Source organism: Cherax quadricarinatus, chromosome 64 (assembly GCF_038502225.1).
Source record: "Cherax quadricarinatus isolate ZL_2023a chromosome 64, ASM3850222v1, whole genome shotgun sequence".
NCBI classification, from domain to species: Eukaryota; Metazoa; Arthropoda; class Malacostraca; order Decapoda; family Parastacidae; genus Cherax; species Cherax quadricarinatus.
The window spans coordinates 661,041-678,122 of NC_091355.1; the positions used below are offsets into that span (position 1 = coordinate 661,041).

General features: G+C 45.7%; 1 protein-coding gene and 1 long non-coding RNA gene across 3 annotated transcripts in view; one reads left to right on the forward strand and one right to left on the reverse strand.

Moving 5' to 3' along the window:
• LOC128700040 (RNA-binding protein Musashi homolog Rbp6) overlaps positions 1-17,082 on the reverse strand; it is a 398,577-nt gene that overhangs the window by 328,098 nt on the left and 53,397 nt on the right. The gene's annotated exons all lie outside the window — the stretch shown is intronic.
• LOC128700041 (uncharacterized) overlaps positions 1-17,082 on the forward strand; it is a 228,914-nt gene that overhangs the window by 139,026 nt on the left and 72,806 nt on the right. The window contains exon 1 of one of the 2 annotated variants that reach the window (XR_011393776.1): positions 6,708-6,925. The exons of the other annotated variant lie outside the window; for it this stretch is intronic. This is a non-coding gene — a long non-coding RNA (uncharacterized lncRNA). Of the gene's footprint in view, positions 1-6,707; positions 6,926-17,082 lie in introns of those variants that run through there. 2 annotated transcript variants of the gene reach the window in all.

Below are 17,082 nucleotides of genomic sequence, written 5' to 3' on the forward strand. Positions count from 1 at the left end.
GCAAACCTTTGTACTTTCTCTAACTTCTTGACGTGCTTGACCAGGTGTGGGTTCCAGACTGGTGCTGCATACTCCAGTATGGGCCTAACATACACAGTGTACAGTGTCTTGAACGATTCCTTATTAAGGTATCGGAACGCTATTCTCAGGTTTGCCAGGCGCCCGTATGCTGCAGCGGTTATTTGGTTGATGTGTGCCTCCGGTGATGTGCTCGGTGTTATGGTCACCCCAAGGTCTTTCTCCCTGAGTGAGGTCTGTAGTCTTTGTCCACCTAGCCTATACTCTGTCTGCGGTCTTCTTTGCCCCTCCCCAATCTTCATGACTTTGCATTTGGCTGGATTGAATTCGAGAAGCCAGTTACTGGACCACATGTCCAGCCTCTCCAGGTCTCTTTGCAGTCCTGCCTCATCCTCGTCCGATTTAATTCTTCTCATCAACTTCACGTCATCTGCGAACAGGGACACTTCAGAGTCTATTCCTTCCATCATGTCGTTCACATATATCAAAAATAGCACTGGTCCTAGAACTGACCCCTGTGGGACCCCGCTCGTAACAGGCGCCCACTGTGATACCTCTTCACGTACCATGACTCGTTGCTGCCTCCCTGTCAGGTATTCCCTTATCCATTGCAGTGCCCTTCCTTTTACGTGTGCCTGATCCTCCAGCTTCTGCACTAATCTCTTGTGGGGAACTGTGTGTGTGTGTGTGTGTGTGTGTATATATATATGTGTATGTATGTGTGTATGTGTGTATATATGGTGTGTGTGTGTGTGTGTGTGTGTGTGTGTGTGTGTGTGTGTGTGTGTGTGTGTGTGTGTGTGTATGTATGTGTGTATGTGTGTGTGTGTGTGTGTGTGTGTGTGTGTGCGTGTGTGTATGTGTGCGTGTGCTTTAGACCAAATCTAAACAATCGATGTCAGTCCAATAAATATACTCTTGAGGAGGAGGATATACGGTTATATTCTTGTTATACCCGGTATATCGACGTCACAGGTGATATACTTCACCAACATTGATCGACCTCAATCCCAGAAAGTGATTAGATGTCCTCGCTGACGTAGGGAAAGTGTTAAACCCGCATGAACCATGCAGAGCTTGAGGAATGGGTAGTAAGCAAGATTAATGTGAGGAACCGAAGGATAACGCCATTTCCTCGGATCAGGAATCCGGTTGACCTTTGTGTTATTACCTGTTTGTACATACAGCAAGAGCAGCGATAAGGTTTTGTATTGTCTTCAGTATTTGTTGTCATGCATTGTCTTCAGTGTTTGTGTCCAACTGTTGTCTTCATTGTTTGTGTCAAACTGTTGTCTTCATTGTTTGTGTCAAACTGTTGTCTTCATTGTTTGTGTCAAACTATTTGGATATCTTATCCAAGAATTACGAGAAAGCCAAGCAGTGTGACTTATTTTCTGTTGGGTTGTGTGGATTATCCACCCCGGGATACAATCAACAACAATCGATTAACGCAAGTACTTACTGCAAGGTAAGAGGGACAGTAGATGTAAGGACTCATACGTCTCTACCTGCTCCAGAATCGAACCCAGGTTCTTCCAACAGTGACTTGAACGCTCTACCAGTGAACTGTGACTCACCTCACTGCAGTTCCCACAGTGTTGTGTGTAATCCTGTGCGGGAGGAACAGGTTTGTGAGGGAGCGTCTGTGATATATCCCCGGTAACCAGAGCTGCTAGGGGATACCCGCTACTGGTAGCTGTTGAAAGGGGATGCCTGCTAGTGTTACTAGTAAGGGGATACCAGCTAGGAGACGCCTGCTAGTGTTACTAGTAAGGGGATACTCGCTTGGGCTACCGGTAACTGTGTATCATCACCTCCTGGTTGAAGGAGGGGGCTTGGGAGAGGGTAGAAGGGTAGGAGGGGAGGGGAAGGTAAGAGGACGGGAAGAAAAGATAGAAGGGGTGAGAGAACAGAAGAGGGAATGGAGATAGAAAGGGAGGAGCGAGAGAGAATGAGAGAGGGGAAGAAAGACAGGGGGACAGAACAGTAGTGTGGAATACAGGGAAGAAGGAAGCGAGAAGAAGGAAGCGAGAAGAAGGAAGCGAGAAGAAGGAAGGAGAAACAGAAGTCAAAGTAGCGAACATAATTTATAAAAATAACAATAAAAATTTTATTATCTTCATTAAATTATTATAATTATTATTATTATTATTATTATTATTATTATCATCCAGAGGTCTCTCTTGTATATTCCTATAATTACAAGTCACATAGTAATGTACGACTACTGTAAAAAACAAATATAGATGCTATTACTTATTTAACCTTATCTATCTAACCTTTTCTAACTTAATCTAAGCTATTCTAACCTAATCTGTCTAACCTTTTCTAACTTTATCTATCTTACCCTCCCTAACTCCTCTTATGTTTTTGCACTTCCATCCATATAATGTACTGGAGGTACACAGTAAGGTTGCTCATGTCTCTAGCTAGGAGCCTCGGGAACAGCTAGGAGCCTCAGGATCAGCTAGGAGCCTCAGGACCAGCTAGAAGCCTCGGGACCAGCTAGGAGCCTCGGGACCATCTAGAAGCCTCGGGACCAGCTAGGAGCCTCGGGACCATCTAGAAGCCTCGGGACCATCTAGAAGCCTCAGGACCGGCTAGGAGCCTCAGGATCAGCTTGGAGCCTCAGGACCAGCTAGAAGCCTCGGGACCAGCTAGGAGCCTCGGGACCATCTAGAAGCCTCGGGACCAGCTAGGAGCCTCGGGATCAGCTAGGAGCCTCGGGACCAGCTAGGAGCCTCAGGACCAGCTAGGAGCCTCAGGACCAGCTAGGAGCCTAGGGATCAGCTAGGAGCCTCGGGACCAGCTAGGAGCCTCAGGACCAGCTAGAAGCCTCGGGACCAGCTAGGAGCCTCGGGATCAGCTAGGAGCCTCGGGACCAGCTAGGAGCCTCGGGATCAGCTAGGAGCCTCGGGATCAGCTAGGAGCCTCAGGACCAGCTAGGAGCCTCAGGATCAGCTAGGAGCCTCGGGACCAGCTAGGAGCCTCAGGACCAGATAGGAGCCTCGGGATCAGCTAGGAGCCTCGGGACCAGCTAGGAGCCTCGGGACCAGCTAGGAGCCTCGGGATCAGCTAGAAGCCTCAGGACCAGCTAGGAGCCTCGGGATCAGCTAGAAGCCTCAGGACCAGCTAGGAGCCTCGGGATCAGCTAGGAGCCTCGGGACTAGCTAGGAGCCTCGGGATCAGCTACGAGGGCTTCCAGACCCATTAGTAACAGCTTTCTAAACAAGATTAATTTTTAAACATGAAATAACTCTGTCATTTCACGTACCTGAAAATCAGATACTGAAAATTATTATAATCATTAATCCAAGGAAATTATTTCCGTGTTTACAATAGCTAATAATGAGCCGTTCTCTTAAAGTCTATCGTCTCAAGATAATTCCCTAACCGAGGGCATTATGGCGTTTGCAATTTTTTTCACCATAGTTCGTTGTCTAAGAACCCCTTTGAGACCAATTCCGGACCGTAATAGATCGTTAAGTAGACACTTAATGTGTCTGATGGCATAATTAGTGTCAACCAGTCTCATGCAGTGTCTTATGCCCCTCCAGCACAAGGGTGAGATTCTGGGCTTAAAATACAGCCGAGTTTATAAGCTTTGTTGGCCATTGTGTGAGTTTAGATTGTGTGGGTCGATTTTTTTCAGGTCGATTTTGGTGGGCTCATTTAGAATTGAGTGCGTGGTTTCGAATAGGGCTTCGGGTGAGGTTCAGTTTAGTAGTCTTTACATAGTGCTTAGGGTGAGGTTCAGTTTAGTGGTCATACATAGGGCTGAGTGGTTTCACATAGTGCTTAGGATGAGGGTCAATTTAGTGGTCTTATACAGGGCTGAGGGTGTGGTTCAATTTAGTGGTCTTATGTAAGGCTGAGGGTGTGGTTCAATTCAGTGGTCTTATGTAAGGCTGAGGGTGTGGTTCAATTCAGTGGTCTTATGTAAGGCTGAGGGTGTGGTTCAATTTAGTGGTCTTATGTAAGGTTGAGGATGTGGTTCAATTTAGTGGTCTTATGTAAGCCTGAGGGTGTGGCTCAATTTAGTGGTCTTATGTAAACCTGAGGGTGTGGTTCAATTTAGTGGTCTTATGTAAGGTTGAGGATGTGGTTCAATTTAGTGGTCTTATGTAAACCTGAGGGTGTGGTTCAATTCAGTGGTCTTATGTAAGCCTGAGGGTGTGGCTCAATTTAGTGGTGTCATATACTAGTGAGGATGTTATTCAGTTTAGTGGCGTCATAGGGCTAACCATCTTCTATCAAGATTCAGGGACTAATCACCTCAAAATACCAGCCTCTATCCTCTGCAGTATTAAAATCGCCTATATTCAACTGAAGAAGCCTGCGCAACAGGCTTCCCAGCAAGTGAATATTAAACTGGTATAATACGGACAAGTTGATGAATAAGACACATGTACAACAGTTAGGTATCTTTATTCCGAAACGTTTCGCCTACACAGTAGGCTTATTCAGTCGAGTACAGAAAAGTTGACAGAAGCAGTAGAGATGGGAAGACGATGCAATCAGTCCATCAGCCTTGAAGACGTAGTTTTAATGTGGTCAGTCCCTCAGCCTGGAAAAGAGTTCCATAGTCTGGAACAATGTTCCAGACTATGGAACAAAAACTCTTCTCCAGGCTGAGGGACTGATCACCTCAAAACTACGTCCTCAAGGCTGATGGACTGATTGCATCGTCTTCCCATCTCTACTGCTTCTGTCAACTTTTCTGTACTCGACTGAAGAAGCCTGCTGTGTAGGCGAAACGTTTCGGAATAAAGATACCTAACTGTTGTATATGTGTCTTATTTATCAACAGCGTTGAGATTAATACATACTTGCTAGCAGCGTTGAGACTGACACATGCTAGCAGCGTTGAGACTGACACATGCTAGCAGCGTTGAGACTGACACATGCTAGCAGCGTTGAGACTGACACATGCTAGCAGCGCTGAGACTGACACATGCTAGCAGCGTTGAGACTGACACATGCTAGCAGCGTTGAGACTGACACATGCTAGCAGCGTTGAGACTGACACATGCTAGCAGGTGTTAAGTACACTCAGTGCTGAAGCTCATTATGTTGAAACTTCAGTCGTTAAAAAGGCAAAAATTAAGACTTCTTGAACTTCAGGGTCTTTCCTTACCCTAATGTAGTGCCACTCTAATACAGTGCCACTAATATATGCAGTTCAACTCTAATAAAGTGCCACTAACAAATGCAGTGCTACTAAAAATGCAGTGTCACTCGTATTTATAAGAAAGCGGTAGTCTATTCCTCATTTTCCTTATATCATTATCAACAAATAAGTTAAAATTAGTAAGTTAGTACAATGTCAGTCATCCTGGGAGGTACTAATGTCCTGTCATATTAACATGAAGTATTGATAAATATAATATGCATACACACAGGTGCCTTGGCACCTTGGCACCAAGGAAACGGAAAGCTGTTAAATGTCTTGCTGGGCATTTGTCTCACGATCACAACAGGCAGTATGTTGGTAGAGAGAAAGTGTGTGTGACGAGGTCCTGTCATACTGTCATATGTGAGACGACGACTCACACTAGTATGACAGAACCTTGACAAGGGGATAAAAGCCAACACAAGTAGACTTGCTGACAACACAAAACTAGGTCGAATAGATTGATGAGAAATCATTGAGCATCATTATGACTTGAAGACACTTAAACTGTGCTCGAATAAGGGTCAGGAGTTATTCCCTATGGAATGATAAACATTCATCTCTTGTTAACTGAGTAATGTGTAGCCACATGTACAATATTAGGTAAATTTGATTTTACGTTTCGTTCACCAAAAGCCTTATCAGTGCTGGTGAGCGAAATATGTTGTAATGTTTTGTAGCATTACCCGTGAGGGTTTATTCTACACTTGTGGGTACCTTAGAAGCGGAGACTAAAAACGGGTTACTTAGTTGTAAGTGGTATCCAGAATATTACAAGAGGCATGTAATGGGTCCAAGAACTGTACCCAACAATTTTTTAGGTAAATATGTTACAGGTAATAATGAACTGCTTACAAGAACAAATATTAATTTATTTATGGTATTAACTAGGTGGTTGCATAATTAGTAAATTCAGTTACATTACCCTGATCTAAATAACTGAACAGAAGTTATATTAATTAGTCACTTAAAATAGTCTTTAATGCTTATTTAGGAATATAAAGTTTAGATTCTTACTGCATTAACAAAAAGGCGCTAAACTAGTAGGGGTTATATAGCGATACTATATTATAATTAATTTATCTCTATAAACATGGTACAAATCATATGTTTAGATAATTAGACTTAAAAGCACAATTCTGAAATACAGTTCCTTGTTGCACACATTATTCATGTAGCTGATTTTAAAAGAGCATGTAATTAAAGAAATCATTATTACCTTTAATATAATTAAAAGCTATTTTTTTTTTAGGTTTAACACGCCATTTATGTCACAAAAAAATCAGAAACAAAAACAAATCATTATCACCATGAGTCGAGTTCATGATTTATTCACAAGGCGATAAATTTGACTTATAATTTTTCGATAGACAATTTACTGTGGAAGTTCCCAATACTCGGAATATACGCTTAAAATACTACGTAAACTAGATTAGAGTTTTATTTTGTGCTGCCGAAGCTGCTAGTTTATTGTGTTTCCAATATTCATCCTGTGGAGGATAGTAGCTAGTATATTGTGCGAGGGAACAGTCATTGAAATGGCTTATGGTAGTTAAGACTCCGAGGGACTATTACAGTGTGTCGCCACCCGCACTACCATCTAGCGGGCAACTGTAAGGCTCCAGATTTCATCGGGTTTGGGTGTATCTAGTTTCTACTCCTTGTAGCATTCACCATACCTGGTGAGGGTCGATGTTTGGGAACGTTCTCCACCTCTACTCTTCTCCTGAGCAAGTAAGGTGATCTACCAGGAATATTGTTTCATTTTTTATTAAAATGCTTTCTAATATTTCAATTAGTATTATTATATATATATATATATATATATATATATATATATATATATATATATATATATTCCTCGAAGTTATTCATTTTTTCCACACTTCTGATCAGTGAACAAGCGTTCCCTGACAATTGTGTTCCCTATATTCATCATGTGGAGGGTGATGGCTAGTTTGCACACCGTATATTCATTCTGTCGAGGCTAGTAGCTAATTTATTGAGTATCACATATCCATACTGGGGATGGTATTGGATAGTTTACTGTGTACCCCATGTCCATCCTGTGGACGATAATGGATAGCTTATTGTGTCCCCTACATCCATCCCGTGGAGGGCAATAGTTAACTTGTTAACCATATATCTGTCGTGCCGTATAGGTAAAATTGGTTAATTAGCAAGAACTCGTTTTAAATTAAGTCCTTACTAAAATTTTCTCTTAAACGTTCATAGATATATATTTTTGTGATTTCTGTTAATGTAAAAATTAATAATTTTGTATCAAAAGAACCTTAGAAAAATTACTTAACCTTATTATAACAAGCTCAATTTAATTTAGCCTAATCCAGTTTACAATAATTTAATAAACAAACACAATGAAATATTTTTTTTTTCCGTTACGTTCAGAATGATTTTTGCGAAATTATTACATACACAAATTTTCGCTTGCCTTATTCGGCAAGAAGAGCGTCGCTATTTAAGCCAAAATCGCAAATTTTACCTATTCGGCACGACATATCCATTCTGTGGAGGGTAGAGGCCTATTTGTTCACCTCGTATTCATCCTTTGGACATTAGTGGCTAGTTTACTGTGCACTTTAGGTTCATGTTTAACAAAAAAAGGCGCAATACCGTCCGTGACTGGAATGATACACAAATAACCCGCACATAAAAGAGAGAAGCTTACGACGACGTTTCGGTCCGACTTGGACCATTGACAAAGTTACACAGTGTGACTTTGTCAATGGTCCAAGTCGGACCGAAACGTCGTCGTAAGCTCCTCTTTTATGTGCGGGTTATTTGTGTATAAATTCATGTTGTGAATGGTACTGTTTAGTTTATTATGTACTATGGCTGGTAGTGACTAGCTCATTGTGCACCTCATATCCATGCTGTGGATGGTACTGCAGGAATACATGGATATATAAAAGGCCTAGTAACTAGGATTAGCTGTATATTAAGTTTGTACTTCTTCTGTTAAAGCAAATATCCTAAACTTTCTTTTAAGTGTTTGGTATCTTGTTTTCATTAGTAAAATACCTTGATATACCAATAGATTATCGTACTGTACACCTGTGTATGTGATGCTGCAAGAAGTCCTTTCTACCAGGCTGTAGCCTGGCTGCCAGAACTTGTCACTGTTCACTTTGCAAGTTGCTCTATGAATGTGCTGATCCAGTAAACGTTGTTACTGTAAATTATAGATCTTCTGAGGCTTCTGTGATATTCTGATAAACTATTAACTCCTCTCCTAATATTATTACTAATGCTTGACAGAAAGTTGCATATTTAAAGTCTTTCTTCAAGGTGGTCTGACTAATATGATGGGATCAATAAGAACTGTGTATTAATTTCTTTCATAATTTAATATCTACATTTGGCTTCTCTTGTGAGTATGTTTGTCATTATGTGAGTTGTCCTCTTTAATGGTTTTGATAAGGACCTGCCTTGTATGGGCCAGTAGACCTTCTGCAGTGTTCCTCCATTCTTATGTTCTAATATGAAAAAAAAAACAATGATCAGGGAGTCAAACTTCGTGTTAAAAGTTCAAATTAGTGCCACTTTTTTGTTTTAACGTTGAACGCAAGAAAGTTCTACCTTGGAACGTTTATACTGTGGACGTTTCAGCCAAGGAACATTTCTATCATGAAGATTTTTTGCTTGAAATGATTACAGAGAGGACGTTTTTCCCTGGAATGTTTCTATCGTGAATTTTTTCGACCTTGTGACGTTTTGTTGTACTCAGAGCGATGCAAATTAACGCATCTACTCCCCTTACCTATTCCCCTTACCGCCCTCACCTATTCCCCTTACCGCCCTCACCTATTCCCCTTACCGCCCTCACCTATTCCCCTTACCGCCCTCACCTATTCCCCTTACCGCCCTCACCTATTCCCCTTACCGCCCTCACCTATTCCCCTTACCGCCCTCACCTATTCCCCTTACCGCCCTCACCTATTCCCCTTACCGCCCCCACCTACTCCCTTACCGCCCCCACCTACTCCCTTACCGCCCCCACCTACTCCCTTACCGCCCTCACCTATTCCCCTTACCGCCCTCACCTATTCCCCTTGCCGCCCTCACCTACTCCCCTTGCCGCCCTCACCTACTCCCCTTGCCGCCCTCACCTACTCCCCTTGCCGCCCTCACCTACTCCCCTTGCCGCCCTCACCTACTCCCCTTGCCGCCCTCACCTACTCCCCTTACCGCCCTCATGGGATCGAGAACATTGTTCCGACTTGGAACCTTCACCCTGGCCAGCTTGGCACTGGCTGCCAGGGGTAACCTGACCCTCTCCGGCACTTGACCCATCTTGACTTCTTAAGTTAAGTCGGAGACAAGGAGTCAAGGCGGAAGCGAGCTACCACAAACGCACTATCGTTTAGCACTCGTTTAGCGCAGCCGTTGAGCAATCAACTAGGAGCTGGTAAATATCGTTCTGGGAATCTGAATATCGTCTAGCATTGTACAAAATAAAGTTTGAATTGGTTCAGAATTACAGAACCGTTGAAGGAACATCGTATATCGTCTAGGAACTTTGTATATCGTCAAGGAACATCGTATATCGTCTAGGAACTTTGTATATCGTCAAGGAACTTTGTATATCGTCAAGGAACGTTGTATATCGTCAAGGAACTTTGTATATCGTCAAGGAACTTCGTATATCGTCAAGGAACGTTGTATATCGTCAAGGAACGTTGTATATCGTCAAGGAACGTTGTATATCGTCTAGGAACTTTGTATATCGTCAAGGAACTTCGTATATCGTCAAGGAACGTTGTATATCGTCAAGGAACGTTGTATATCGTCAAGGAACGTTGTATATCGTCTAGGAACTTTGTATATCGTCAAGGAACTTCGTATATCGTCAAGGAACGTTGTATATCGTCAAGGAACTTCGTATATCGTCAAGGAACGTTGTATATCGTCAAGGAACTTCGTATATCGTCAAGGAACGTTGTATATCGTCAAGGAACTTCGTATATCGTCGAACGATCACCAAGAAGTTCAAATATCGTTTATCCTAACGTAATTTGATATGCCGTCTAAATATTTATCATTCCTGTGGAGACGTTAAAACTGTCGGTCAGAGATCATCTTGAGAAAGAAAATTAATGAAGATTTAGAGATGGTAGGACGAGTAAGGTAGCTCAGGATACCTGTATCAAGAGCCCTTTCTTGGTATTAAGATATTCCACCCCCTCCCTCGCACTAAATTTTACCCCTCCCTCTTTCCAACCCCCCCCCCCAATCCTTGATGTATGCGTTAAACGAAAATAAAATTCTACGAAAAAGTTTGAATTGGAGCTTATGTGTACAAAGCTTTGTGTTGTTACTGAAGTTCTGAAGGAGGAGGAGGAAGAAGAGGAGGAGGAGGAAGAGGAGGAGGAAGAGGCGAAGCAATGACAAAACGGGAGGGGAAAGGATGAGGAAAAGATATATATATATATATATATATATATATATATATATATATATATATATATATATATATATATGCGCAAAACAACCACTGTGAAAGAATAGAGAAGTTCCAAGCGCTTTCGTGACTACTCACATTATCAAGGAACAATGAAAGTAAAGCATCAAAGGAAGGTATATAAAGGGGTAACCCACACCTCACTATCAGATCCCACAACAAACAAACACCTGACGCGAGACAGCAGGCCCGCCGGTCGAACTAGACAGGTCTTTCACACAACCCACCAACAAACTATTCTACCTAAGAAATAAGAAATTTAAAAAATTATTATTTGTCCATTGTATTATTAAATTCTTCCCAAATTCTACTAATTATAAATTGATCTAATTTATATAAACCAAAGGAAATATTCATATTATTGTCAAAACTGCTTTTTATGAAACAAGATTCAATTATATTCCTGTCGACCATGGACTTGCTTGATACTACTTTCTCAACTTTTTGAAAATCAATTGGATGGTTAAAATCTCTTACATGAATAAATAGAGCATTGGAATCTTGTCCAGTTCTAATGCTATATTTATGTTGTTTTAATCTTAGTTCGAGATTTTTACCAGTTTGACCGTAATAAACTTTATCGCAAATTTTACAAGGAATCTTATAGACACATCCATCAGCATTTTATATAATATATGTATATATATATATAATATCTCAGAACAACCACTGTGAAAAATAGTGAAATTCAAAGCGCTTTTGTGATTTCTCATATTATCAAGGAACTGTAAAAATAAAAGATGTGAGAAATCACGAAAGCGATTGGAATTTAACAATTTTTCACTGTGATCTCATTGTTGTTGCTCCACCTCTTTTGTGTGTGATTTATATATATATATATATATATATATATATATATATATATATATATATATATATATATATATATCACAAAACAGAGGTGGAGCAACAGCAGCAGCAGCAGTACACAAGAGAGGTGAACTCTGGTCTCTGCTGTGTTGACACAGCGGCCTCTCTATCTCAACTCGCTATTCATTCTTTAAGTGCTGGAACAATGAGCTGGATGAAGTAGTTAAATCTTTTTCTGCTCTATCTGCCCCCCCCCCCCGCTCTCTCTCTCTCTCTCTCTCTCTCTCTCTCTCTCTCTCTCTTAGTTTTAAATTAGTCTAGAAACTAGGTCCTAGATGCTAGGAATATGTCTGGATAGTCTAAATACGTACAAATTTGAGAGAGAGCGAGCTCACTTTTAGCCTTCATAGCAAGTACCACTTACCACCACCACCACCATCACCACCACCACCATCACCACCATCACCATCATCACCACCACCATCATAATCATCACCACCATCATCACCATCACCGTCACCACCATCACCATCATCACCGTCATCACCACCACCATCATCACCATCACCGTCATCACCATCACCGTCATCATCACCACCACCGTCATCACCATCACCGTCATCACCACCACCATCACCGTCATCATCACCACCACCATCACCATCATCATCACCACCACCATCACCGTCATCACCACCACCACCATCACCGTCATCATCACCACCACCATCACCATCATCATCACCACCACCATCACCATCATCACCACCACCACCATCACCACCATCACCATCATCACCACCATCACCATCATCACCACCATCACCACCATCACCACCACTACCATCACCACCACTAACACCATCACCATCACCACCACTACCATCACCACCACTAACACCATCACCACCACCACCATCACCACCATCACCACCACCATCATTACCACCACCACCACCACCACCACCATCATTACCACCACCACCATTACCACCACCACCATTACCACCACCATCATCATTATTACCACCACCACCACCATCATCATTACCACCACCATCATCATTATTACCACCACCACCACCATCATCATTACCACCACCATTACCACCACCACCACCATTACCACCACCACAACCATCCATCCTCGCCACCATTACCACCACCACAACCATCCATCCTCGCCACCATTACCACCACCACAACCATCCATCCTCGCCACCATTACCACCACCACAACCACCATTACCACCACCACCACCACCATTACCACCACCACCACCAACATCATTACCACCACCACCACCATCATTACCACCACCACCACCATCATTACCACCACCACCACCATCACCACCACCATTACCACCACCACCATCACCACCATTATCACCACCACCACCATCACCACCATTATCACCACCACCACTACCATCACCACCACCACCACTACCATCACCACCACCACTACCACCACCACCACCACGACCATCACCACCACCACCACCATCACCACCACCACTACCATCACCACCACCATCACTACCATCACCACCACCACCACCATCACCATCACCACCACCATCATTACCACCACCACCATCATTACCACCACCACCATTACCACGACCACCATCATTACCACCACCACCATCATTACCACCACCACCACCATTACCACGACCACCACCATTACCACGACCACCATCATTACCACCACCACCATCATTACCACCACCACCATCATTACCACCACCACCACCATCATTACCACCACCACCATCATTACCACCACCACCATTACCACCACCACCATCATTACCACCACCACCATCATTACCACCACCACCATCATTACCACCACCACCATCATTACCACCACCACCATCACCACCACCATTACCACCACCACCACCATTACCATTACCACCACCACCACCATTACCACCACCATCACCACCACCATCACCACCACCACCACCATCACCAAAAATTAGTGTTTCTTCAGTACATTACCAGTTTCCATTTTTCGTTTCATCCAGACTAGTGGTCAGGTCTGAGGCACCAGATTCTCCCCCCTAACCCCTCCCCCCCCCAAAAAAAAAAGAGAAATAATCGAACGAAGGTTCAATATCCGGGTGGGTTAGGAGGTTCTGCAACCACTGTCATGGCTTAAGGTTCATGGTGCTATAGGTGAGGCATGGAAATATCGCCCCTCTGGGTGTGGGGAAGGTGTGGAGGGGGGGGGATAAATAATTGGTTAATTGAACCCCAGCTATGGATTTTCTATAAGCTAGTTACCTCAGGCAGACGGTTTTTAAGCGCTGAGAGCTTACACTGAGAAGATTACGGCACTTTAAAGGACTGAGAGCTTACACTGACAAGATTACGGCACTTTAAAGGTCTGAGAGTTTACACTGAGAAAAGTATTCTAATTTAAGCGCTAAGGCAATTATCGTAGTTTAAGCGTTAAGGCAATTATCGTAGTTTAAGCGTTGATGGTTTACATCGAGAATATTATCGTAGTTCAAGCGCTTTTTTTCAAGTAGAAAATCATTGTAGATTAAGAGTTAAACGAAGAATACATGAAAAACATTTCCAGGGGTCAGCGCCCCCGCGGCCCGGTCCCGACCAAGCCTCCTGGTGGATCAAGGCCTGATTGATCAGGCTGTTACTTCTAACCGCGTCCTCTCAAAAGTAAGAACAACAGACCGGCTGATCAAAAGCTACCATGAGAAACTTCCCAAGCTCCTTCTTGAAGACAGCCAAGGAGGCTGTTGGTACTCTTCCTTGTGAAGAGAGAGACTTGAAAAGTCTTGGGTTTCTTACATTTATTTTTTTTATTATCACACTGGCCGATTCCCACCAAGGCAGGGTGGCCCGAAAAAGAAAAACTTTCACCATCATTCACTCCATCACTGTCTTGCCAGAAGGGTGCTTTACACTACAGTTTTTAAACTGCAACATTAACACCCCTCCTTCAGAGTGCAGGCACTGTACTTCCCATCTCCAGGACTCAAGTCCGGCCTGCCGGTTTCCCTGAACCCCTTCATAAATGTTACTTTGCTCACACTCCAACAGCACGTCAAGTATTAAAAACCATTTGTCTCCATTTACTCCTACCAAACACGCTCACGCATGCCTGCTGGAAGTCCAAGCCTCTCGCACACAAAACCTCCTTTACCCCCTCCCTCCAACCTTTCCTAGGCCGACCCCTACCCTGCCTTCCTTCCACTTACATTTACGTACTCATGATATCTCTGCTTTTCATCGGTGACACTTTCATCCGTCTGTGTGCAGATTTGGATTCAATCCCTCTAGGATTTTCTAAGTGTAAATTATGATGTGTACCTATCGCTTACGTTCCAAGTAGTAATATTCCTTTCGGGATATAATATCGCAAGAGGTTAAGCGCTGATCATATTTACAGAGAACTTTTCTACAGTTTAAGCGTTGACAGTTATGTAGCACTCTGTGTGCATCGTCAGGAGGGGCTCTCTGCTAGCACAGTTGAAGCTGAGAGACAGAACGACATGACAGCTCTATGGAGGCGACACTTTACCCACCACACCGCCACACTGAGTGCTTCAACATCACACTAACCTGAGTGCTCCGGCACCACCACTAAGGTGAGTGCTCCGGCACCACCACTAAGGTGAGTGCTCCGGCACCACCACTAAGGTGAGTGCTCCGGCACCACCACTAAGGTGGGTGCTCCGGCACCACCACTAAGGTGGGTGCTCCGGCACCACCACTAAGGTGGGTGCTCCGGCACCACCACTAAGGTGGGTGCTCCGGCACCACCACTAAGGTGGGTGCTCCGGCACCACCACTAAGGTGGGTGCTCCGGCACCACCACTAAGGTGGGTGCTCCGGCACCACCACTAAGGTGGGTGCTCCGGCACCACCACTAAGGTGGGTGCTCCGGCACCACCACTAAGCTGGGTGCTCCGGCACCACCACTACTAAGCTGGGTGCTCCGGCACCACCACCACTAAGCTGGGTGCTCCGGCACCACCACCACTAAGCTGGGTGCTCCGGCACCACCACCACTAAGCTGGGTGCTCCGGCACCACCACCACTAAGCTGGGTGCTCCGGCACCACCACCACTAAGCTGGGTGCTCCGGCACCACCACCACTAAGCTGGGTGCTCCGGCACCACCACCACTAAGCTGGGTGCTCCGGCACCACCACCACCACTAAGCTGGGTGCTCCGGCACCACCACCACCACTAAGCTGGGTGCTCCGGCACCACCACCACCACTAAGCTGGGTGCTCCGGCACCACCACCACCACTAAGCTGGGTGCTCCGGCACCACCACCACCACTAAGCTGGGTGCTCCGGCACCACCACCACCACTAAGCTGGGTGGTCCGGCACCACCACCACCACTAAGCTGGGTGGTCCGGCACCACCACCACCACTAAGCTGGGTGCTCCGGCACCACCACCACCACTAAGCTGGGTGCTCCGGCACCACCACCACCACTAAGCTGGGTGCTCCGGCACCACCACCACCACTAAGCTGGGTGCTCCGGCACCACCACCACCACTAAGCTGGGTGCTCCGGCACCACCACCACCACTAAGCTGGGTGCTCCGGCACCACCACCACCACTAAGCTGGGTGCTCCGGCACCACCACCACCACTAAGCTGGGTGCTCCGGCACCACCACCACCACCACCACTAAGCTGGGTGCTCCGGCACCACCACCACCACCACTAAGCTGGGTGCTCCGGCACCACCACCACCACCACTAAGCTGGGTGCTCCGGCACCACCACCACCACCACTAAGCTGGGTGCTCCGGCACCACCACCACCACCACTAAGCTGGGTGCTCCGGCACCACCACCACCACCACTAAGCTGGGTGCTCCGGCACCACCACCACCACCACTAAGCTGGGTGCTCCGGCACCACCACCACCACCACTAAGCTGGGTGCTCCGGCACCACCACCACCACCACTAAGCTGGGTGCTCCGGCACCACCACCACCACCACTAAGCTGGGTGCTCCGGCACCACCACCACCACCACTAAGCTGGGTGCTCCGGCACCACCACCACCACCACTAAGCTGGGTGCTCCGGCACCACCACCACCACCACTAAGCTGGGTGCTCCGGCACCACCACCACCACCACTAAGCTGGGTGCTCCGGCACCACCACCACCACCACTAAGCTGGGTGCTCCGGCACCACCACCACCACCACTAAGCTGGGTGCTCCGGCACCACCACCACCACCACTAAGCTGGGTGCTCCGGCACCACCACCACCACCACTAAGCTGGGTGCTCCGGCACCACCACCACCACCACTAAGCTGGGTGCTCCGGCACCACCACCACCACTAAGCTGGGTGCTCCGGCACCACCACCACCACTAAGCGGGGTGCTCCGGCACCACCACCACCACTAAGCTGGGTGGTCCGGCACCACCACCACCACTAAGCTGGGTGGTCCGGCACCACCACCACCACTAAGCTGGGTGCTCCGGCACCACCACCACCACTAAGCTGGGTGGTCCGGCACCACCACCACCACTAAGCTGGGTGCTCCGGCACCACCACCACCACTAAGCTGGGTGCTCCGGCACCACCAC